This window comes from Rhinopithecus roxellana, chromosome 8, assembly GCF_007565055.1.
Source record: "Rhinopithecus roxellana isolate Shanxi Qingling chromosome 8, ASM756505v1, whole genome shotgun sequence".
Classification (NCBI taxonomy): domain Eukaryota; kingdom Metazoa; phylum Chordata; class Mammalia; order Primates; family Cercopithecidae; genus Rhinopithecus; species Rhinopithecus roxellana.
In genome coordinates, this window is record NC_044556.1 from 98,846,786 (window position 1) to 98,872,205 (window position 25,420).

General features: G+C 45.5%; 1 long non-coding RNA gene across 1 annotated transcript; it reads right to left on the bottom strand.

Annotated features, from left to right (window-relative positions):
• Nucleotides 1-1,436: 1,436 nt before the first annotated feature.
• Nucleotides 1,437-22,991, bottom strand: LOC115899275. Its single transcript, XR_004059016.1, has 2 exons — nt 22,731-22,991; nt 1,437-1,830 (listed from the first exon to the last, which is right to left on the bottom strand). It is a non-coding gene; the product is annotated as an uncharacterized LOC115899275 (long non-coding RNA).
• Between the last annotated feature and the right edge of the window lie 2,429 nt (nt 22,992-25,420).

The following is a 25,420-nucleotide window of genomic DNA, read 5'->3' on the forward strand; positions in this document are numbered from 1 at the left end:
TGTACATTTTTCATGTGCTCAGAAAGCCACTTGAGTAGAAAGGAGACTTCAAGGACTAAGATTGAGTTTGTTTCACTGACTAACTCCAGGTTGATCGCTGGATGTTTCCCCAGTACAGAGAGATACTAATATTCAGTCATTCAGAAAGAGTCCTTCTTTCGATGACCATGGGCTACATGGTAAGATGCTTAGAAAAGAAAATTAAAATACGTCCTTCCTTATAAATAAGATCTAGCATTTGGTAGCACAGTAGGGTGACTATAGTTTACAATAATTTATTGTATATTTTTAAATGGAATTGAAATGTTCCTAGCACAAAGAAATGATAGGTGATGGATACCACAATTACCCTGATTTGATTATTACACATCGTATGCCAGTACGAAAACATCGCATGTACCCCATAAATATAGACAGCTATTATGTACCCATAATAATTAAAAATTTAAAAATAGGTCCTTTCTCTCCTAGAGTGGCATTGTCCCATACAGTAGCCACTAAACTCATGTGGCTATTTAAATTTGCATTAATTACAATTTGAAAATTTACTTTCTCAGATACACTAGTCACATTTCAGTGGCTCAATGACCACATAAGGCTAGTGGCTATTGATTGGACATTCAGATATAGAACATTTCTGCGTACTAGAAAGTTCTGTTACCACTGCTCTGGATTTTTAGTCATTTACTCAATATGCAGCCAAAATAAAATTCAGAGACAGCAGGACAGCATGCATAAGCAGGCCTAAAGTCAAACTGGGTGGGTTTCATCCTTTCTCCACTTTGGTCGTATGTCAACTTAAGTTAGTTTCTTTTTTTCTTTTGAGATGGAGTCTCACTCTGTCATCCAGGCTGGAGTACGGTGACGCGATCTTGGCTCACCAAACCTCCACCTCCCAGGTTCAAGCAATTCTCCTGCCTCAGCCTCCAGAGTAGTGGGATTACAGGCGTGTGCCGCCATACCCGGCTAATTTTTGTATTTTTAGTAGAGACAAGACTTTGCCACGTTCGCCGGGCTGACCTCAAATTCCTGACCTCAGGTGATCCTCCCTCCTCAGCCTCCCAAACTGCTGGGATTATAGGTATAAGCCACCACACCCAGCCTTAAGTAAGTTTCTTAACCTCTCTGTGCCTCAGTTTCTCAATTTCATCATCTGCAAAGTGGGAATGATAGTAATAGAACTTAATTCAGCAGATTATTGTCAGAACCAAGTAAAGGAATGCATGTAAAGTGCTTACAACACAGCCTGGCAGGTCGTAAGTGCTTAGTAAATATTACATATGACTCTTAATTATGCCCCATTAACTCTTTTCAAAAACAAGAGAGGGCTAGGGTTATACTGAATGGTGAAGGTGCCCTCCATTAACCCAAAAAGCTTCCTGGAAGAGGTAATCCCTTAAGCTGTGATTCAAAAGAAGGAAAGGTGTTCTCCATTATTCAATGCATTTGATAGGCATTTATTGGTCTTTTGTTGTATATAAAGCACTGTTGTGGCTGTTGGAGATGCAAAAATGATGACAGAGGGTCCTTTCTATCTTGAAGTCCCATGTCTAGAGAAGGAGAAAGTCTACACAGTTGATTCTTGAACAACACATGATTGAACTGCACGCGTCCACTTATACATGGATTTTCTTTTGCCTCCGCCACCCCTGAGATGGCAAGACCAATCCCTCCTCTTCCTCCTCCTCCTCAGCCGACTTGACATGAAGACATCAAGAATGAAGACCTTTAAGATGATCCGCTTCCACTTCGTGATGAGCGAATATATTTTCTCTTCTTTATGATTTTCTTTTCTCTAGCTCACTTTCTCATGAGAATAGTGTCTAATACCTAGAACATACAAAATGTGTGTTAATCAAATGTTTAAGTTATCAGCAAGGCTTCTGGTCAACACAGACTATTAGTAGTTAAGTTTTGAGAGAGGCAAAAGTCATATGTGGATTTTCCGCTGTTAAGAGCTTGGCACCCCTAACCCGCATGTGGTTCAAGGGTCACCTGCTCTTCCAGGAGTAAGAGCAGTGATGGATTTATGCACAGAGTGGCAGGAGAGCCTGGAGAAGAAGCCCTAGCTCAGCGGGGAGACCAAGGAGGACAATGTGGAAGGGGCAGTCCCGAGCAGAACCTTAAAACCCCAGGAAATGGCAGGCTGTGTGCAGGAGTGATCAGACCTTCAACAGCACCTAAAGTCACAAGGCCCCGTCTCAGAATCCCCTGGGGACATTCAATCAGCATCTTGCTGACTGACAAGATGAGCTTCAGCCTGTGCATTTAACACTGCTGGGGCTGAGTCCCTCTAGCAGCACCTTCAACACCACCAGTGAACCAGCAGCCCTGGGGCCTGCCTGGCTTCTGCAGCTCAAGGTACAATGGGAAACTACAGATGTCACAAAAATTGGCTCCCTTCGGCCGGGTGCGGTACCTTACACCTGTAATCCCAGCACTTTGGGAGGCCTAGGAGGGCCGATCACCGGAGGTCAGGAGTTCGAGACCAGCCTGGCCAACATGGTGAAACCCCGTCTCTACTAAAAATACAAAAATTAGCCAGGCATGGTGGCACGCACCCGTAATCCCAGCTACGTGGGAGGCTGGAGCAGGAGAATCGCTTGAACCCAGGAGGTGGAGGTTGCAGTGAGCCGAGATTGGGCCACTGTACTCCAGCCTGGGCAACAGAGTAAAACTCTGTCTCAAAAAAAAAAAAAAAAAAAAACACCTCCCTTCTAAGACAAGTGAAAGCATGTAGAGTCAGGTAGATGTGCCCCATTATTATTCTGGTCATTGTTGGTCCTTACAAAGTTGAAATTTTAGCATCTCTCACGATGGCTCTTCTAAAAAGACCCCATGTGTTCTTGGGAAGAAAGGGCAGGCTCAGGCTGCCTTGAGAGTCTGGCCGGGTCTGCTGGTCTAGCATTGAGAGGTTGACATGCCAGCCTACTGCCCCCAAGGGCCAGTTTCATATGCAAGTCAGGCACCGCCAGCCAAGTGGGAAAGGCAGCCCCAGAGGAACATGTTTCTGGTGACTGGGAAGCTTTGAGCAGACCTACATCCCTGGCATAGCGATGAGCCTCCTGCACAGGCAGTGGCGGCTGACAGCCAGGCGGGAGGAGGGCGGAGGAGCGGCTCACAGCCTCCACCAGAGCATCTGGGGGCTCAAGCTGCCAGAGAGCCCTGGAGACTAGGTAATGGAATTCCTAAACGGAAGAAGCACTGAGCTCCAGACCCCTGTCCATGCCCAAGGATGGAAACATTGTATTTCTCCTTGGTACTTCAGGCTTTCCCCCTGCCTTTTCCTGTTCTTTCCAGCCGTTGCCAGGACAGGAAGAGGCCTTTTCAAACAGACTTCTTTGTCTTCCACTTGTTCTGCCCCTCCAGGTCTCATCCGAGACTGTTCTGAGCCTCACAGACCAGAGACACTGTAGGGGTGACCAGCCCTCCAGATTTGTCTGGAACCATCCTTGGTTTTAGCTCTGAAGGTTCCTGTATCCTGAGAGAGGCCCTCAGGCCTGGGCCAATTTGCACCTTGTCCAGCTGCCCCCCTTGGCCCTCAGAGCCAGGTTGAGGTACTGCCCAAGTGGCAGGCATGTCAGGATTCTCCTTCCGCTTCCAACACAGAGGTCTTTATGTCTTAGCCAGCAAAGGACAAGGTTAGCATGGGCATTTACCTCACTGCCTCGGCTGCCTCACCAGGAACGCAGGAGATGCAGATGCACGGATGAGAAAGCTTTGCCTGTCCCAATGCACAGAGATGCCTGATGCCGCCCCAGAGTACCTGTGCTTCACCCACCCAGGTACTGGTCATCCAAGGCCCAGGTCCCAAAGGGGCGTGAGAGGAGACAGTGGGAGAGATAGCCAGGCCCCATGCTGGGCACCTGAGAGGGAGACCCTGGCTTCGTGTTGAGATAAGTTCCAGAGATCTGAGACTACCCTTGACTGCAGGTCGGCCAGTACTAGGAATCTAACTTGCTCTCTGTCTTTTTTTTTTTTTTTTTAGATGGAGTTGTACTCTGTCGCCAAGACTGGAGTGCAGTGGTGCAATTTCAGCTCATTGTAACCTCGTGCCTCAGCCTCCCGAGGAGCTGGGATTACAGGTGCCCACCACCATGCCCGGTTAATTTTTATATTTTTAGTAAAGATGGGGTTTCACCATGTTGGCCAGGCTGGTCTCAAACTCCTGACCTCAAGTGATCCACCCGCCTTGGCCTCCCAAAGTGCTGGGATAACAGGCATGAGCCACCGGACCCAGCCTCTGTCATCTTTTTTTAGAGACAAGTTCTCGCTCTGTCACCCAGGCTGGAGCACAGTGGCACGATCACAGATCACTGCAGCCTTGAATTCCTGGGCTCAAGTGATCCTCCTGCCTCAGCCTCCCTGAGCAGCTGGGACTCCAGACACACGCCACCACAGTGGGCTAATTTTTAAATTTTTTGTAGCGAGAGGGTCTTGCTATGTTACCCAGGCTGGTCTCAAACTCTTGGCCTCAAGTAATCCTCCTGCCTCAAACTCTCAAAGTGCTCGGATTAACAGGCATGAGCCACTGTACCCAGCCAACTATCTTTGATCTTAAACCAAAGAAATGAGATTTCTCCAAAGCCAGAGTTATAAGTGATGGGGGTCAATTGTGAGGAACTGAATGGATCTAATTGTGATGGTGTAGAACTTATTCTGTAGCACGCTAAGGTCAAATCAGATCTATATTCTCCTACGCAAACAGTAGGAAATGTGGGAGATTGTGTGATACTGAAAAAAAAAATGGAGAAGGAAGGCAATTCATTTTCTTCACCAGTAGAAAACATCATTTTTGTGTGTATAAACCTGGAATCAATTATTAAACTTCCCTTATGGATAAAGCGTCACTTGTAATAAACAGCAAAGAGGGTTGTTCATTTCACTTAATGACAAATAAAATGATGTTTGACCAATTTGATGAAGACAGTAAGTCAAACTTAAATGGTCGGGCATTTTATGTTGCTGAAACTACAAATCTTGTTAAGAAGCTTTTTACATTTAAAATATGCAAAATGCAAGCAAAATTTAGTAGTGAAAGTAAAGTTAAATATTTAATGACATAATTAAGTCTTATTAATGGTATGTTCTTTATTTTGCAGATTAAATATTCACAATGATTATCATCTCTTTCATCTTTATTACTTAAGCAATGTGTTTTTCATAATTATTTGTTAGGTATTTTCATTAACATTTGATGAATATTAATAGTTAAAATAAAAAATAGTTTTTATTTCTGTTGTAATGACTTTATGGTGATCATAATATATAAGTAAGTGTTTATAATGTGCGCTACTGGTTAATATTTAGATCACTGATTTTGTTGCCACAGAGTAGAAATGTGGATCTTTATGGGTGACAAATGGCAATCATCACATTCTTCCATTACTCTTTATTTATTTATTTAATCTACTATTCTTAATATAGCTTCATTGTGGGAGTCATATGAATTGCAAGCTCACAATGAAGGCTAATAAGCAGAATTTTAGGCTGAGTCCCACTCTTGCGTTAATAATGGTTTGCCTCTTTTTTTAGACGTCCCGATTCATTTCCCATTTTTACCTCATTCCCCTCATGGATTTGGTCCAGCAGAGTTAGATGGCGCTGGTACCTTTTCCCTCCGTGACTTTTAAAGCTTAGACTGATGGCCTCACAGATGTTTTTCTTCGGGGACAAAGGATACAGATTTTCCATCCTGAACAACATGAAGCAAATGCGCATGGATCTCCTGATTTTTCGTTCAGACAGTGATTGCAGAGTAACAGCACTGGGTCAGATCAGCGTGCACGGTCAATGTGGCCTGCATATGGCGACCATCCCTCCCTGCACCGTGTGGCAGCCACATTGTCCTGACACACTGGGAAGCTTGTCACTTCCAGGGCAGCCCAGGAGATGCATCTTGGCCATCCCCGCTTCAGGCTCCCACATGGCAGGCTCCAGACCCCTTCCCAGGCTTTTTTTCTGAAACCTTTAGTGGGTTTTCCCTGAGGGTGACCGATAGAATGATGGTGATGTATTCTAGTCTCATGGTCAGGCCTGCAATCACATTTCAAAGCAGCCTCCGGATCCCTGCTCAGCATTCTGTGACTGACGCGGGCGCAGGCATTACAGTCCAGACAGAGTCAGTGCTAATCAGAACAGGATGCCCTTTAGCTTCCTCGGGAAAGCTTTATCTCTTTAGCAGGAGCTATCTGCATTTTTAAAGCCACAGCCTGTTGGAAAGAGCTCTGAACCGCAAAAATGTACAGCAGGGGTAAGGAGAGTTCCTAACCATTAACCACCTCCAGGCAGTTAATCATTTCAGTTTAGAAGAACCCACATTCGCTTCAAGAGCAACTATAATCTATTGAAAACCTACTATGTTGGGCTCTTTCGAGAGCTATTTCTGATTCTCACAATGCCCTGCTGAGCGGATGGGAGTCCCCCGTTGTATGGACAAGCAGATGGAAGCTCAATGAGTTACTTGACTGCTCTAAGGTCTCACGGTCGATCATGGTCACAGCTGGGGTTCAAAGCCAGTTCTTTCCGGCTCAGAGTCCTGTGCTCTTCTCAGCAGGATGTGATGCTACCTCCCTCACTGCCATTTTTCTGTGTGATTATATGGGACACAAGCTCCAGGTAAATCTGATTGTTAAGAAAAAACCCTAATACACACAGAGGCACAAGGAAAAGGAATAGATCTCACCCTGTTGGTGAAGCCAATGCGTGAACCTAAGGTGCAGAAAGACGCCATTGATGTCTTCTCGGGCCCCTGCCTCGCATCCTTGCCTTGCCTACTCTTTGGCCCTGGGCTAGAAAATACAGTGCTTATTCTCAGACGTTTATGTGCAAGTGTTTGTCTCTCCAGCCAAGCTGTCCTCAGGTCCTTAGCCATCTGCGTGTTCCCCAGCTCTCTACAAACAGCTATCCTGGAATAGCTAAAACTGAGATTTTAATAATGTGTGCTTAAACCATTTATGCTAAAAAAAAAACTTGCCAGTTCTGGCCATTTCCAGTAACAATATGTGCTCCCATCACTGCGAAGAGTCTGGCAATGCGCAGACAATGCTACTGAAAGCAAGTGAAGACAGTGAGACGGGGCTCAATCCGTGCCATACCTCTGAGAGCCTCGGAGCCACGGCACAGCACCAAGAATACCCCTGCAACATGACAAGCAGGCCTCAGTTTCCCCCTTTTGAGCACATCAAGGAAAAACATACGTGAGGGCCAGTGCAGTGACTCATGACTGCAATCATGGCACTTTGGGAGGCCGAGGTGGGAGGATTGCTTGAGGCCAGGGTTTGAGACCAGCCTGGGCAATAGTGCAGGACCCCATCTGTACAAAAATTTAAAAAATTAAATAAAAACACAAGTGGACTCAACAAGGACAAATATGGACTCCTTGCACCCTGGGGTGAGCCGGGAGGGGCAGTGCAGTCAGCACCAGCCAGGACCACACACGTGGTGACATCAGGCCTGCCCTCGCTCTCATCTGTAATGTCTCTCCTTGTCCAGCCTGCAATGTGACCATTGTTTATTACCTATTGAGCCCCAGCACCGTATTTGGCTCTGCAGGCAAGATTGATAGATTCTTGCTGTCACCAGCCGCACTCTGATGGCAGCTTTCCAGGCCTCCTCCTCACTCCTCCTCCACCCGCGCTCCACCTTCCGGCTCCACCTTCCAACAACCCCGGAGGCTCAGAGCAGGCCTCCCCACCAGCAAGGCTGACACAGATCCTTTTGAAGAAGCCATTTCCAGGAGAGGAAGGAGCTGATGATGGATACCCAGCCGGTCTCCACGCTCAGGAACTGCTCACCCCAGTGAATCAACTCTGCCCTGGAAGCTGCTGACAGCAGTAGGGGCCTTTCTGGAACCATCTCCCTCCCCACCTGCCTTGAGCTCTCTGCATCTTCAGAGGAGAGAGGATTTGAGTCTCAAAGGCCTGAGATACACAACGTTCGGTGGGAGGGGAAAGCCTGGATGTAAGGGTCCATTATACCGCCTTATGGGGAAAACAGTATCCAACTCGGAGTCTGGAATGGGGATGACAGAGCTGGAAACCATTTCCATCAGGTGTCCTAAGGCAGGCTGCTGCAGCTTCATGGCGACATGATTCTGTGTTGGTGCTATGGCTTGGAATAAGGAAGGACACTTTGGAAAGCTAAAAGGTAGTGAGGTTGAGGGACTGTGTCCCAGTCATGAGACTGAGGTGATGGGTCCTTGTTATGTCACCAACAATCGATGTGACCTTAGGCGTTGTGCCCCGAAACTCACTAACACCTGCCACTTGAAGACCATGCTTACCATGACCAACCCGGGAAATATCTGTTTCATTAACTCAACTGAAGAGGAAGACGTTTCGGGAACCAAGCCTGGAGACTAAGAGCCTGAAATTGCTGATTAATGGGTCAAATCAGCACCTGTGGTGTGCCAAGCGCTGTGCCGACCCCTGATCCTTTTTTTTTTTTTTTTTTTTGAGACGGAGTTTCACTCTTGTTGCCCAGGCTGTAGTGCAGTGGCACAATCTTGGCTCACTGCAACCTCCGCCTCCTGGTTTCAAGCGATTCTCCTGCCTCAGCCTCCCAAGTAGCTAGGATCACAGGCACCTGCCACCGTGCTCAGCTAATTTTTGTATTTTTAGTGGAGATGGGGTTACACCACGTTGCTCAGGCTGGTCTCGAACTCCTGACCTCAGGTGATCCACACGCCTCGGCCTTCCAAAGTGCTGGGATTACAGGTGTGAGCCCCCATGCCTGGCCTGATGTTCTTGAAACAGCAACTCCAGTCCCACCCTGGACCTACGAAGCTCACAGTTCAGTAGAGGGTGTGGTGGTTTTTCCAGCAACAACCCGTCAGTTCTCAGATTCTCCAACACCATCTGGGTGTCCTACAAGTCAATTCATTTCTGACACTAACTACCCGGATTGAACCCAGACCCCACAGATTAAGGGCTCAGCCCAAGGAAACAGCTCCCATTTCAGATGCCAGCCACAAATAGGGTCCCATGTGCTATGGTGTGAATGTCTGTGTTCTTCTGGAATCCATATTGATACCTATTCCCCACTGCAATGGTGTTAAGAGGTAGAGTCTTTGAGTGGGGATTGGGTCATGAGGGTGGAGTCCTTATGAATGGGACCCTTAGGAAACAGGCTAGAAGCAGCTCATTCACCCCTTCAGCCATGAGAGGACACGTAGAAGCTGCCATTTATGAGGAAAAGCCCCTCAGCAGACATTGAATCTGCTGGCACCTTCATCTTGGACTTCCCAGCCTCAGAAGAATGAACAATACATTTCTGTTGTTTATAAATTACCCAGTCTGAGGTTTTGTATAGCAACCCAAACAGACAAAAACAGCAAGCTACTTATACTTCTGCCCAGCCAATCTCACATCTGAGCCCCCATCAGGTTCAGTAATTCACTACGAACACAAAACTCAGGAAAATGCTATACTTACATTACGGTTTATTATAAAGGATACAAACGAGCAGCCAGATGAAGAGGTACAAAGGACGAGGTCTGGAAGGTTCTGAGCACAGGAGCCTCTGTCCCCATGGAGGCGGGGTACACCACCCTCCCCACAGGCACATGTCTTCAGCAACCTGGAAGCTCCTCGAACTCCATGGTTTAGATTTGTTTGGGACTTTTTGTTTGTGTGTGTGTTTGTTTTTGAGACAAAGTCTTGCTCTGTTGCCCAGGCTGGAGTGTAGTGGCATGATCACGGATCACTGCAGCCTTGATCTCCTAGGCTCAGGTGATCCTCTTGCCTCAGCCTCCTGAGTAGCTGGGACCACAAGCACATGCCACCACATCTGGCTAATTTTTAAAAATTATCTGTAGACACAGTCTCTCTGTGTTGTCCAGGCTGGTCTCGAACTTCCGGGCTCAAGTGATCCTCTTGCTTTGGCCTCCCAAAGTGCTGGGATTACAGGTGTGAGCCACGGTGCCCAGCTCCTTTAGAGTTTTTTATGGAGGTTTCATTAGGTAGTCATCATTGATTCAATCACTGGCCATTGATGGTTGAACTCAACTCCCAGTCCCCCTTCTCTCTCTGGAGGTTGGGGTAGGTGATGCTTGGGTAACAACCCCTGTGAGCATCTCATCAGCCTAAACCCAGGTGTACCAAAAAGGCTTATTATCAATAACAAAAGGCACTCCCATCATTCAGGACATTCCAAAGGTTTTAGGAGCTCTGTGTCAGGAACCAGGGCAAAGACCAAATCATATATATATATATATATACAGGTATATATATACACATACACACACCTATATATATACCTATATATACACACCTATATATACGTGTGTGTGTATATATATATCTGTGTCTCTCTCTCTCTCTGTCTCTGTGTGTGTGTGTGTGTGTGTGTGTGTGTGTGTGTGTGTGTAATACCACAGGTGGCAGAAATGCTATAGAGAGCTGAGGCAGGACTACAGGGAGGTGGAGGACTGATCACTTCTTCTGCTAAATGGGCAGGCTGCACAAGGGAAGGGGCCTGTGGTGAGACCCACTAAGGGAACAGTACCTGCCAAGGTTCATTACAGCTGCAGCATCGGGTGCAGCCTAAACCTTCCCATCTGTCTGACCTTGGACTGGTTATCCCCACCTCCAAGCCTCAGTCATCCCATCTATCAACAGCGCTAACAACTGCAACACTTCAGGGTTATTATGGTGGTAAATGAAACCCTTTAAGTCTCCAGACCGTGCCTTGCACACCAGGCCTTGCACATATCAAGCACTCCATGAATTTAAGCTATGATTATTGAGTAATGATGATCATGATTAAGGAAAACTTCAGGGGGATAGCGAGATACTGTGCATGGCTGAAGCACTAGATATGTAAGTGGCTTGATTATCTCCTGATCCGTGAGACATCTGCTTACTCAGGCAACCATAGGCAGACCACCAGACAACTGGCTCCCAGACAATTGTTTAATGGTCCGTGCGGCAACCTGTCCTCCTTCATGCTGAGGGGTTTTGAACCGCAGGGCTCTCCTCCCTGTACCAGCTTCCTGGAGGCCCAGACATTTTGCCTAGTTTGGCTGGCATGGGCTTCTAATCTGATCATGCCCCTAATTAGAAAGAGCTCATCTTTGAAACAACAGCCATAAAATAAACCAAAAATATTTTTGAAACAGAGAGAAAGCACTTTGGATCTAATCAAAACAGGAGGGAGAGGACCAAGTTTTTGTGAAGCGGTCCTCTAGCTTCTGGTGCTTACACCTCCAAATAGGGACAAAAGAGGCTGCCGTTCAGCTGGGCGCAGTGGCTCATGCCTGTAATCCCAGCATTTTGGGAGGCTGAGGTGGGTGGATCACCTGAGGTCAGGAGTTCGAGACCAACCTGGCCAACATAGTGAAACCCCATCTATACTAAAAATACAAAAACTAGCCAGGCATGGTGGCACATGCCTCTAATCCCAGCTACTTGGGAGGCTGAGGCAGGACAATCACTTGAACCCAGGAGGCGGAGGTTGCAATGAGCCAAAATTGCAGCATTGCATGTCAGCCTGGGCAACGAGAGAGAAATTCCGTCTCAAAGAAAAAAAAAAAATAGAGGCTGCTGCTCAAGGGGACCCTTGATGCCCTGCAGGAGGGCAGTGGGGAGACCCAAGGGCCCCTGTTGGTCTGCTCATGGAGAGGTTCATTGATCCAGGAGGGCTGTGGGCTGGTCTTGGGAGTGTGGCCGGCTGGGATCTTAGGGCTAAGCCAAGGGTGAGCCCAGCAGAGACAACGCTTTTGCACGGAATGAGTGTTTGATCACTGAGCTGCACCTGTCAGTGCTGGCACTCCACCAGGGAAGACAGGAATGAATGGCGGAAAGATTTCAGGCCAATTGCTCTCCCTCTGCACACCCACCACCCCCAGGTGAATTCTTCCCCTTGAGGTCAGGAAGCCCTAAGCCCAGTGCAAGGAAATGCCCAGCACTCTGCGCTGGGGCCTTGGGCAGGAGGCAGCCTGCACCCAGATCATTACAGCATTATGGGTGCTGCTCTGCCTCCCAGGGTTGGAGGGGCAGGGACTGGGCTGGCTCTGGGCTTGGGGGACAGCTCCCTGGATTCCATGATCAACACTCCCAGCCCTGGGGCCGGGACCAGGGCAAACATGGCCACAGCTGAGCTCACTGCTGCCTCTCACTCTCTCTGGGCCTGACACAAGCCAGAGCCAGGCCCCTGGGTTTTTTAGCTCATTTCCTGATGCCATCTCTTCATTGAAGAAGAGGGAGACAGCTGAGGAAATGCTGCCAGTGTGGGGCCTCGTGGCACCGTTTGCAGTCTCTTTGGCCCACAGCCTGCCTGGAGACTCACACGAGGACTCTCAGCCTCAGAGAAAATGAGATGCCCTGTCACGCACACAGCTATGGAGAGAGTGTCCTCTCTCTCCTCCCTTCTGGAGCTCTCAGGAAGCCAAGGCACACGCTGAGTCTCGCTTTAGGGTACAGGATAATGGAAGCCAAGGACCCAGCACAGACCAGCTGGCGGCCCCATCCAGGAAGTGCCAACCCCACGGGTCACTCTTGGGGACCCTCAGTGGCCCGTACCAGCTGGCCCAGTCATTGCGGCCATGCGGAGATACATTAACTCCCCAAGAGGACTCAGGATTGTCATCGAGAAGTACAGGTGGGATTCTGAAAGCAGACCTCAAGCTGGAAGAGGCTAGCTGCGTCCCACAGGTAGGCGTGGACATCAAGCAAGTGCTTGCCTGCCTGGCATGGTGCTAGACGTGAAGGAAGCAAAGGAACGGAGCACAGACCTTGACGAGGAGCCTGTGTGCTATGCACACTCATTCTCAAATCTCAGCATGCAAAGAGCTCTGCTGATGATCTTTTAAAGGGCAGAGGCCTAGGCCCTGTCCCCTGAGATTCAGATTCATTCTCATTTATTTATTTTTTTTTTAGAGATAGGGTCTCACTCTGTCACTCAGACTGGAGTGCAGTGGTGTGATCTGAGCTCACTGCAACATCGACCTCCCAGGTTCAAGCCATCCTCCGCCTCAGCCTCCCAAGTAGCTGGGACAACAGGCATGCACAGCCATGCCTGGCTAATTTTTAAATTTTTTGTAGAGACGGGGTTTCGCTATGTTTCCCAGGCTGGTCTTGAACTCCTGACCTCAAATAATTCTCCCTGTTCAGCCTCCCAAACTGCTGGGATTACAGGTGTGAGCCACTACACCCAGTCAGATTCATTTTTAACAACCATCCCAGGTGCTTATGTAGTAGGTGGTTGGTGGATCAACCTTTGGGAATTGCTGGTCTAGAGGGAGTACTGAAGAGGAATCCCCACCCCTGCTCCAGGCCTGAGGTCATGGAAAGGGAGGCTTGGGGAGACTTCTGTGCACCAATCCCTGAGCCAAGTGATTTTTTTTTCTTTTTCTTTTTCTTTTTTTTTTTTGAGATGGAGTCTCACTCTTTCACCCAGGCTGGAGTGCAGTGGCGCGATCTCGGCTCACTGCAAGCTCTGCCTCCCCGGTTCACGCCATTCTCCTGCCTCAGCCTCCCGAGTAGCTGGGACTACAGGTGCCTGCCACCGTGCCTGGCTAATATTTTGTATTTTTAGTAGAGACAGGGTTTCACCGTGTTAGCCAGGATGGTCTTGATCTCCTGACCTTATGATCTGTCCACCTCGGCCTCCCAAAGTGCTGGGATTATAGGCGTGAGCCACCGCGCCCAGCCGAGCCAAGTGATTCTTACAGCTGACGGAGAAGGAGGAGAGTAGGAATTGAGACTGCGCAGGACATTCTAGGCAAAGCACTGGAGGGGCAGGGGAGCAGAGGTGAAGACACTTGAGGGCTATGTGTGTGTGGCCCAAGTACTCACACAGGCCCTGTGCTTGGGGTTTAATGCACTATGGTTGTCATTTTGAAATTCTTGGTAATTTTAGCTTTGAATCCGTGTTTTGAACAAGAGGCACTGCAATTTCACTGTGCCCTGGGTCCTGCCACTTATGGGCCCAGCCCCACTGGGGTACAGGGAGCTACGGGAAGTTCAGATGTTGCTGAGGTTGGAGGTGGGCAGCAGGAGTGGTAGAGGGGCTAGAGAAATATGGGAAGGCTACACCCCTGAGGTCTCCAAATGTCACATCCAGGAGCTCAGGTTTTATCCAAGTAAGGAAAGGATTTAAGCAGGAATGAAGTAGTTAGGCCTGCATTCCACGAGGACCACTCTGGGAAAAGGGCAAAGGTTGCCCTGCACGCACACACAGGGGGCAAGCTAGGCTGTCATGAGGACCAGGCTAGGACACCAGTAGGCAACTGGAGAAGGGAATGGTCTAGAGAAAACTAAGCGATGGTTTGGAATCGGAGGTGGGGTTGAAGGAGAGGGGAAGGCCAGGGTGGTTCCCAGATTTCTGGCCTGAGCAACCGAGTTCCCTGTGGTACCACCAGCTGAAATACTTTGTTAGTTTTATTGCTTTTCATTTAAAAAAATCTGTGGTGGTGTTTATTCTAAGAACACATCACCATTGCTCACATCTGTCAGTAAGAGTCTTTTTCGAATATAAAAGTAACTTCTGAGGCCAGGCACAGTGGCTCACAGCTGTACTCCCAGCATTTTAGGAGGTCGAGGGGGGCTGATGGCTTGAGGTCTAGAGTTCAAGACCAGCCTGATTAACATGGTGAAACCCCATCTCTGCTAAAAATACAAAAAAATTAGCCAGGCATGGTGGCAGGCACCTGTAATTCCACTTGAACCCAAAAGGAAGAGGCTGCAGTGAGCCAAGATCGCAACCCCATATTCCAGTTTGGGCAAAAGAGAGAGACTCTGTCTCAAATAAAAAAAAAAAGAAAATAAAGATTCCTCAAAAACTAAAAGTAACTCTTGTCCTTTAAAAAAAGAAAAAAGATGGGGGCAAATGTTATCTGGTCCCAGATTTATTTGCCCATAGTATGTCCAGGATAAGGTCCAGTTTGTTGGCGAGAGGGTGGGGTGTGCATTGAAGAGCGGTCATAGACAGGCATCTGCACAGTGGTTCACCACACAGGGCGTTTCAGCCCTAGACCTATAACTTTGTTTATTCTTTATCCCTATCCTGAACATCAATTTTTTTTTTTCTTTTGCTAGAAATCCAGAATTGACCTTGGAATTACCATTCATGTTAGTAAACACATTCTTGTTGTTTTACCAGACATAAAAATCAGTGCTTTAGATGTGACCTCAAGACACCCTTGTTCCAAAAACAGCCACCATAGGTCTCAGCCCAAATGGGCAAGCATCCAGTGGATCCTAGGCTTAGGGGAAAGCAAGAGCCTAGAGTTAATGCATTTACTGAAACCCCTTTGATCTAGAATCCATCTGACAATCCCACGAGGCCAGATGGGCCTAGAAGGTTTTCAGGCCTTCCTCGGGTTGGGCTGGCTGTGCTTGAGCGCTGTGTTCCCTCAGGCATCTTGGGGCTTGAGCTTTGAACAACTCAGTATTGCAAATTAAAATGACCCTAAGTAGGAATGAAAGATTTTAAAAAGAAATTCGGTTTTGTTCCAAATAGGCAGTGTGCAACTGAGAAACAAGGGCTTTCTTTGAGCCAGTTAAACCAAGTGTAAGATAAACTAAATTCAGCTAAGATAAAAGCCCAAATAAAGTGGCTCTCACAGAAGACATTCAGAAAATATTGCTCTTTATAAATAATAATTATTCAACAGACATTTTACTAGCACTTTTCTGCTGTATAAAAGTTACACATGCAGAGTGTAGACACTTTGAAAACACAAAGTATAAGATGCAAACATGAAATCACCTATGAGCCATGACACGCAGGTAGCATTGCTAACATTTCCTCTCAGCCTTGTTTCAATGCCTACATTTAAAAAGTTTTTGTTTTTTTGTTTTTTTGGGATGGAGTTTCACTCTTGTTGCCTAGGCTGGAGTGCAATGGCGTAATCTTGGCTCACTGCAACCTCCGCCTCCGGGATTCAAGCAATTCTCCTGCCTCAGCTTCCCAAGTAGTTGGGATTATAGGTGCATGCCACCACACTCAGCTAATTTTTGTGTTTTTAGTAGAGACGATGTTTCACCATGTTGGCCAGGCTGGTCTTGAACTCCTGACCTTATGATTTACCTGCCTCAGCCTCCCAAAGTGCTGGGATTACAGGCATGAGCCACTGCACCTGGCCTACAAAGTTTTGTCTAAGTAGTTCTAAAGCATTTTAAAGGTAGAAATAATGGATTGAACAATAACGCTCATTTGAAAATGAGATTTGCTTAACAGCATATTTTAAGATCTTTTTTCTAATTACAGAAATAAAGAAAACTTGTAAAACACAGAAAAGCACAAAAGAAGATAGCAAAAATCACTTGGATTTCAACCAAAGAGCATTATGATGAATGTTTCAGGGTGTGCCTTCCAGTGTTTTTTTCCATGTATGTATGTGCATTTCTTATTTATTAAAAATACCAGTGTATCCTTTTGGCGGTTTGCTGTTTACAGAACACACATTTGCCATAAAAATAAATATTCTTCTACAACATGATTTTTACTGACTGCATAGATGATATTCCTTTATATAATGATGTGTAATAATTTACCCTAACCAATCTTCTATGGTGGGATTTGTAGGTTGTTGTAATTGTTCATATTATAAACAATGTCATGATTAACATACTTACGAATAATATCTGATTAGTTTCTTACAACAAATTCCTAAAGTAAAATTGTATTAAAGGAGATATATACACATACATGCATATGTATATATATATAATTTTTTGATAGATAAAACTAAATTGCCTCCAGAAAATTTATACTAATTTATGCTTTTATTAGTTCAAGTTTTTGAAAACATGATTTAGAGGCAAATACAATTATCTCTGTTTTATCATTTGGGACAATTAACGCAGAAACCAGTATCATGGTGAGGGTTACACAGCAAGTCAATAGGAAAGGTTACTTTGATATAGATAAGAGGTATCTTCTTACATGTATTTACATATATTCCCATTTACAACAACCCTAAAAGGAGTTATTTTTTAATCTCCATTTCCAGATAAGGAAAGGGCCTCGAAAATCTCAAAGCCCTGACATTTCTATTCATTCATTATCCATGCTGTCTCCATGACCACAGACAGTCTGACAATCCAGCTGCAATGTAGTCGTAGACTCCCAGTGTGTAACTCATAGAATCCTTGTGTGTAACCCAGTACTACCAACACCAGATAAATCAATCCTTGCAGAGACAAATATTTAATGTTTAAATAAGTCAACAATCTGAACATTCACTGTTTTGATAAATGCAACCTAAAAGATCTCGTCCCCTGGATTTATTCTTCAGGTAAAAATAGCTCCATGGTTATGCCCTCTTGGGGGCTTGGAGGGAAGGAAGGGATGGGGTTGAGGAAGAGAAAATCAACTTCCTTGGATGATTAAGCAAGGTGTAAGAGCATGTCTTCTAGGTCTAGATTGGCAGACCTCATGCTTTGACTCAGAAGTAGAGAATCTGCTTTGGTTTCCTGACTGGGTTGCCTTGTTTTTCAGCCACAGGGCAAGAAACATGCCACAGCAATGAAATAAAGGTGACATGTCATAATAAGGGAAAGGGAGTTATTCCACAGGCTTAGTCACCGCTCTCCTGCAGGTACAGAATGATACAGCCCACAGAAATTCAGAGCAGACTGTCAGACCGTGGGGTTGAGTAACAAAGAGAAACAGGTCTACAGATGACCTAGCATACACTTATTATTTTGAAATTTCTGGATTGTAAAAAATGAGAATGGCGAAGTCTTAGGTAGATCAAAGTTCATTTTTGCGACAAAAATCAGTTCCAAGTTTGCATGGAAGTGGGGCATCTAATTAACAAAATAGTGGCTATAGTGACAATTATTTATTTGGGGGAAACGTATCTATAACTTCAAAGTAACATACACCTTGGTGGAGTCTGAGTGCTACATTTTTCTGCTTTCTTCGTCATCAGTTGTCGTGGTTGACATTTGTTCTTTGAAAAGACTGAGTGCCAACCATGAGCTGGACAGCCCACTAGGCAAGCGCAGTGACAAAAGAAACAAGTGTTCATCCTGTCTAGCCAGGGCACTAAGGAACCTGCTTATTCTGCTAATGCATCAGCAAGGCCCTAAAGGAGAGCTTCCATTATCTCCTAGGTGGGTGACCCTGCTAGCAAGTTGATCACTCTAGGCCTTAGTTTACTCTTCTATAAAATGGGTAATAATAGTAATTATAAAGTAAGAAATAAAGAAGAGGTCACTGGCCACTTGGCCTCTGGCAAGGATCTAGAAATGCCAGCAGCATAATCCTGCTTAACTCACCTCCGCTACTGTTTTACCTGCTGCTCTCCAACACTCCCCTGCTCTAATTCACACTGTAACAGGAAGTGCTTTAGGTCAGGCATCAGGGGGCATTGCTTTAGTTCAGACTCTAGCATTTACTATGTACCTGTTGTATGATCTTAATACTAATAGCAATACAGTGATAGAAGCAGCAATAGCCAACTGTTACAATCATTACCTTGTGCTTGGCATTTTATATCAATTTAATCCTCATGGTAATTTACTGACATAGGGAACACTGGTCTCTCTTTTTATAGGTGAAATAAGTGAGGCTTAAAGAGGTCTTGTAATTTGGTCCCATAGCTTATAAGTGTGAGGTTGGAATTCACCCAGGAAAGCTGTTTCCGGGGTCTGTGATCCTAACAATTATTCTGCCTTAATTTTCCCCTGATGATATTTCTGCCTATAAGCCCCTTATTATTTGATTAATGGTAGTAAAGGATATTTTTAAAAACTATTACTGTTCAGCATCCTTTTTGAGGGAGAACATTCCTTCCCCTATTCCATGGGTTTGTCCTGGGGCTGTGGCTTACACGAACCCTCTCCAGAATCATCCAATGTCCCAATAATAGACTGATTTTATGTGGAGAATGGCCAGAATCCTTCCCTTTGTACTGACATACACACAACATGAGAAGGAATTTTTCTACTGGAGTTGCTTAGCTGGGGAGGCCAGGAGCCATACTTCAGTTGCATGGCCAAAGACTTTCTGCAGTAGAGGAGAATGAGCTCTATAAATAAAGAGAAACAGAAAATCATAAAATACAGATACAGATGAGATATGGCCACTTAGAATTCCTAGTTCCAGTCCAGAGGCCCTGGTTCTGTTAGTTACTGCTTCAATTCTGACCAACCCAGTACTTCCAACTATATAAGCCAATAGAGTCTTGTGCTTGCATAAGTGAGTTTGAGTATTTTATTTTATTTTATTTTATTTTACTTTACTTTACTTTACTTTATTTTGATGGAGTCTTGCTCTGTCACCCAGGCTGGAGTGCAGTGGTACGATCTTGGCTCACTGCGACCTCTGACCCAGGGTTCAAGCAATTCTTGTCCCTCAGCCTCCTGAATAGCTGAGCCTACAGGTGTGCGCCACCATATCCAGCTAATTTTTGTATTTTTAGTAGAGATGGGGTTTTGCTGTGTTAGCCAGGCTGGTCTTGAACTCCTGACCTCAAGTGATCTACCCACCTCAGCCTCCCAAAGTGTTGGGATTACAGGCGTGAGCCACCATGCCTAGCCTAAATTGTGTTTTTCTTAATTGCAATCAAAGAAGCCTAATCAATAGAACAGAGAAGGGGCCTGGGAGTTAGCTGTAGACAACAGGTGTACACATGTGAGGTTACCTATTAGTGAATAAAAGAGTATTAATGAAGGCAATACTTTGAAAAATCACGTTAATAAGAAATCATGTACCATGGTTTGACTATGTCTTCCAAAGTTTATGTGTTGGAAACTGAGTCCCTAAAGCAATAGTGTTGAGAGATTAGACCTTAAGGAGGTGATCAAGTTGTGAGGGCTTTGCCTTCATGAATTGGATTAATGCTGTTATTGCTGGAGTGGGTTCACTTTGGAGGGATTGGGTTCCTGATAAAAGGATGAGTTCAAATTCCTTTCCTTCTTTCTCTCTCTCTCGTGCACGTGCTCTGCCTTTTTGCCTTCAACCAGGGGATGACACAGCAAGAAGGCCCTCACCAGATGCAGCCCCTCAGTCTTGGAATTCCCAACCTCCAGAACCATGAGTCAAATCACCTAATCTCTGTTATTCTGTTACAGCAGCACAAAATGAGCTTAGACATCATATTAGACCCAGACCACACTTTAAAAAAACATTTGGTATGGCCGGGCATGGTGGCTCACACCTGTAATCCCAGCACTTTGGGAGGCCAAGGCGGGTGGCTCACCTGAGGTCAGGAGTTTGAGACCAGACTGACCAACATGGAAAAACCCTGTCTCTACTAAAAATACAAAAAATTAGCCAGGCTTGGTGGCACATGCCTGTAATCCCAGCTACTTGGGAGGCTGAGGCAAGAGAATTGCTTGAACACGGGAGGCGGAGGTTGCGGTGAACTGAGATCACACCATTGCACTCCAGCCTGGGCAACAAGAGCAAAACTCCATCTCAAAAAAAAAAATATTTGGTCCAAAATCTTCATTTCATAGATGTGAAAACTGATTTGCAAATATATAGGGTAACTGGCTTGATGTTAGGCAACTAGCTGGGAATAAGCCTGGGATCTAGCTGAATTTAGGTATCCTCAAATCTTTTCCAATACTTTTTTCACCACCAACTCCATCTACCCAGATAGGGAAGTAGAGAGTCAGATAATACAGAGATAGATGAATGTATAGAAAAATGGATAGATAAATGGACAGATAAATGGATAGATGAACGGATAGAGGTTGATTGGTAGATAAATAGAGACAGATTTAAAGAGCAGGAGATTTAATTGTACAACAAAAGCCATCAGCAAATTGAGATTATGCTGGGAAACAGAATAGTTGAAAAAACCCTGAACTAAAAGAAAAATCTAGGTTCTAATTCTAACTCTATGCTAATTAGCTGTGTTACCTTGGACAAGTCCCTGAGCCTCAATTAGACATGCAAACGGGGATCATATATGAGAGTAACTTTGTTAACTATGATAATTTCATGAATATGAGATGCTCACATCTATTTATGAAACTACACTGCATTTGTTTGCTCATATTTGAGGGCAAGTTCCATGAGGGAAGAAATTACACTTACCCCTTGTTATATACCAGTACCAGATGCTCAATAGGCATTTTTAAGGCAAATGAACAAATCGATAGCATGGTTATTATTTAACTGCTCCTCTTCACCACTATGACCCAGCTTGGCTCACAGACTCATGCAATCAATATGGAAGCTGAGTTAAAATAAAAATGACACATGCCAAGAAGGGCAGAGGAGTAAGAAAATGACATCATTACCCCTTGGCCTGAAGGGTTTCATCCTAATCAACTCTGAGGACTGGCCTAGTCTTCTTAACCTCCTATAATCTCTAACTCAATTCTATTTGTTTTTTCCTTTCTCCCAACACATTCATATTTCCTATCATTTTGGAAATGTCCTTTATGTTAAAAATTTATATACATATGGAGGAAAAAATGTTAGATCCCTACTTCATATTCCCTAGACATCAATACTAATTAGATTTCAGACTTAAATCTCAGAAGGAAACCTCCCAAACTTTTTGACCATGGAGCAGAAGAAATACTTTTTTTTATTTTTTATTTTTTTTGAGATGGAGTCTTGCTCTGTCACCAGGCTGGAGTGCAGTGGCAAGCTCTGCCTTCTGGGTTCAAGCAATTCTCTTGCCTCAACCTCCTAAGCAGCTGGGACTACAGGCACCTGCCACCATGCCCGGCTAATTTTTGTATTTTTAGTAGAGACAGGCTTTCACTATGTTAGCCAGGATGGTCTCGATCTCTTCACCTCATGATCCGCCCACCTCGACCTCCCAAAGTGCTGGGATTACAGGCGTGAGCCACTGCACCGGGCCAAAAGACAATTATTTTTTTAACTAGACCAGAAAAAAAGTATGACTCATAAAAGAAAGATTGACAAATTAAAATCCATTAAAGGTTAACATTTACGCTCATAAGATGACTCCACTCTCCAACTCCAATTTAATTAGGAAGTTAAACCTGTGTGTGAGTGTGTGTCACACTTGGGTATCACCACCCCACGGGTGAGATGTCTAGCCAAAGGTGGCTGCCACACCCCAAATGGCAATAATTCAGGATGATAGACACCTGGCAGGAACTTCATGTTCCCAAAAGGGCTTTATCTAGATAATCTGGGGACTGGGGGATGGAGTGTGGGTGAACCTGGGCACCTCTTTTGCTACCTATGGAAATAGAATGTAATTCACATAACCAAACAGATGTGTCATGAATTCCTTGACAGAATGGATAATATCTTATATTTCCCTCGATCTTAAAGGCCTCAAACTGGGTCTGGCATGAAACACACCTTTTATTCATGAAGGGACAAAACATAGTATAATCTTCACTCAGACAGGAAAGCTACTGTGGAGACCGTTTTCACCCCAGTTTTCCCATAGCCTTCTTATTCATTACCGTGGCTTTCCACTCCAGCCTCTGTTGGTTATGAGCCTTACATCCAGAAAAGCAAAAGCAATCGGCAGAACAATCCTAATAATAGTGACATTGGTCTTGTGTCTTACAGTTTGCAAACGATTTCCAAATACAATTAATTTATCATCGGAATCTCACAACCACCAAATACAACCAGGCATTATTCATCTGATTTTATGGATGAGGAAATCAAGGGTCAGAGAGGTGATGTGACTTGCCCAAGGCCCACAGATGGTAGGTGGCAAAGCCAGGACGCGGAATCCAAGATAAAGAAAACTCAGTGGGAAGCAGAAGTTTGCGATTCAATCTAACTAAAGGAATAGAGTAAAATAAAGAACACAGTAACTTTCTTACCAGGAATGTGTTCTGTTTTCCTCTTGGCTTTTGAAAATGAGACTGCTTCTGCTATATTATCTGGTGGAAAACACATCGTCAAAGTCAATGGGACATCAGCCCTTCTCTTGGGTGTTTGCTGAGGCTCCTCTGCACGAACACACACCTTCTGCTTCTGTATTTGCCCCAATTTTCCTACCTTTCCCACCTCTTGGATTAGGACTCTGGCTCCCAGTATTTGCCTAAGGCCCTTCTCCGAGTTAGGCAACCTATTTCATTACAATTTTGAACAATAGAGATAATGATACTAGCAGCCACTCTCAATTGGGCCCTACTTATTATGGGCTAGCAATAAGCACTTTGCATGCATTATCTCATTTAGTCTCACAACAATTCTATGAGGTAAGAACTATTTTTGTCCCTGTTTGACAAAGGAAGAAACTGAGGGACAAAGAGATGAAGTAATTTGCCCAAGGTCACATTGCTAGTAAGCGGCAGACTGAAGACCAAGCTGCCTGCTTACAGGCCCTCACCCCTGCCACCACCCTCAACTACCTTTCCCTAGGCTGTCCAGCTCGGATTCCCTGGCCTTGTCACCCCACACCCCTCAACTGCTGGCTTTGCACAGTCCTTCAGCTCTAGGTAATAACATCCCCTCTGCTGGCCTCTTTCCCAAGATTCGCAAAACAGACAAAGCCCATCCCCAGAAAGTAGATGACGTAGTTGGATGCCATGGTGCCCTCAGATCTCTCCGAAGAACTGGGGCCCTCACTCTCTCTGCTGCAAAGGAGGGTCGGCTGCTGCGTGTTCACAGCTGAGACCCTCTCTAGGACTTGCCCTTGGTTAATGGAAGCCACCTGACTGGGGTTATGCCCCCTTCCTGGGAGGACCCCACCTTCAGTAATTGGTCAATGCAGGATACAAAGGCCCTGCCTTCCAGCCCTAATTGGGGCCAACTGGGAAGGGCCATGTTCAGTCCAGAGCATTGGGTGAGGCCTCTGTTGCACCTGTTTCGTGGTTCAACCTCTCTTTTTCCCCAATTCAGCATCCTTCACCCCTGACAGATGTTGACCCTGAAGTACTCTCCAGTAAATATCTTGGCTTGCACACTGCAGCCTCAGACTCTGATTTCCAGGAATCCAGCAAAACACAGAAGTGTGTCCAGTATCTCTGGGGATGGCCTCTTCCTCCTGACTGGCAGAGTGAGGCCTCATGTAGGATGTGGTATTAAACCTTTCCCAGGATTTGGTTTTCCTGCCCACCTGGTTTTTGACACTGCCATATGGGTATTAATTCTTTTTCTTTTTTTCCTTTTCAGTCCACTAGAATGTCCTGGTGTTCATTACCGTGTTATGGGATTCACCTATACCTTCAGCCAACAACGGGGCTGTATTTCTAGTCCAAGCCTTCACTTGACCATCCTACTACCCCAGCAATGCCTATGACTGAGCTAACCTGGGACCCAAGACCTGCTGACCATGTTATTTACATGGGCCAGGCATAATGGGCAAAAGACATGCTTGAAGTGCATGCATGTGAAACACACAAGCAGACACAGGCAGGAATAGGAGCTTCATTCAGTCTTGAAAGGGTGTATCGTATCTCTACGAGTAAACTCAGGAGGCCTTGGCTCACTGTCCTGTTTTTTCCTCTCAGCTCAGACCCTCATTTCTTCCATGCAAAGATGCCGTAATAACTTCTGACAGGCCCCTTTATCTCCTACCTCTTTGACTTTAATCTGTCATACACATTGCTGCCAGATTTATCTTCCTAAATGAAGCTCTTATCATATCCTCTCCCTGCTTAAAAACTGCATGCTCCCCACTGCCTACCAAATGAAGTGCACATGTCTCAGCCTCGCCTCCCAAGCCCCACCCAATGTGGCTGAGATCAAAGTGGGCTGCTTCTTGGCCCTCTGTGTTTTCTGGCCTCTGGGACCATGCTCATTCACTTCTCTTCAAACACTATTGCCAGGAAATGTTGCTTGATCCGTATGAATAGCTGTAAACAGTGTTTGGACTGTATTTCTCTAATAACTTCACCTTAGTCTCCCTTAAATGACAATTATCTGTGAGCTTGGTTTGCCTTCCCTCCTAGATTACGAGCAGCCGGGAGGAAGACACACCCCTGATCCCAGCACTGCAACAGCATCAAACACGTAGTGGGCTCTCCAGAAAGATTTGTGGAAGTGATTTATCATCTCCCAGTTGGACCACAGATTTATTCTCTTTCCCCTCTCCCTGCCTTCCCACCAATCTTTGTATACCTGAAATAAATATATATTGATGTTATAGAAAGTAGTTATTTAATCATAATATATATAAAGCAACAGACAGTATATTGAGACCCTACCCTAAAACATGCTTTGGAGAGGGAGAATTTATAATCTAAGGTAGACTGCAAATGAAGTCACTGCCTTAACCCAATAAGAAGGAAAATTCTGATTTTGAAATGATGACATTCAAATAGTGGACTAAATCCAGGGTAGAGAGAGGGCTTTTAAAAATAGAGTAAGCTAGCTGGGCACGGTGGCTCACGTGTGTAATCCCAGCATTTTGGGAGGCTGAGGAGGGCAGATCACGAGGTCAGGAGTTGAAGACCAGCCTGGCCAACATGGCCAAACCCCATCTCTACTAAAAATACAGGCCAGGCATGGTGGTGCATGCCTGTAGTCTCAGCTGCTCGGGAAGCTGAGGCAGGAGAATCACTTG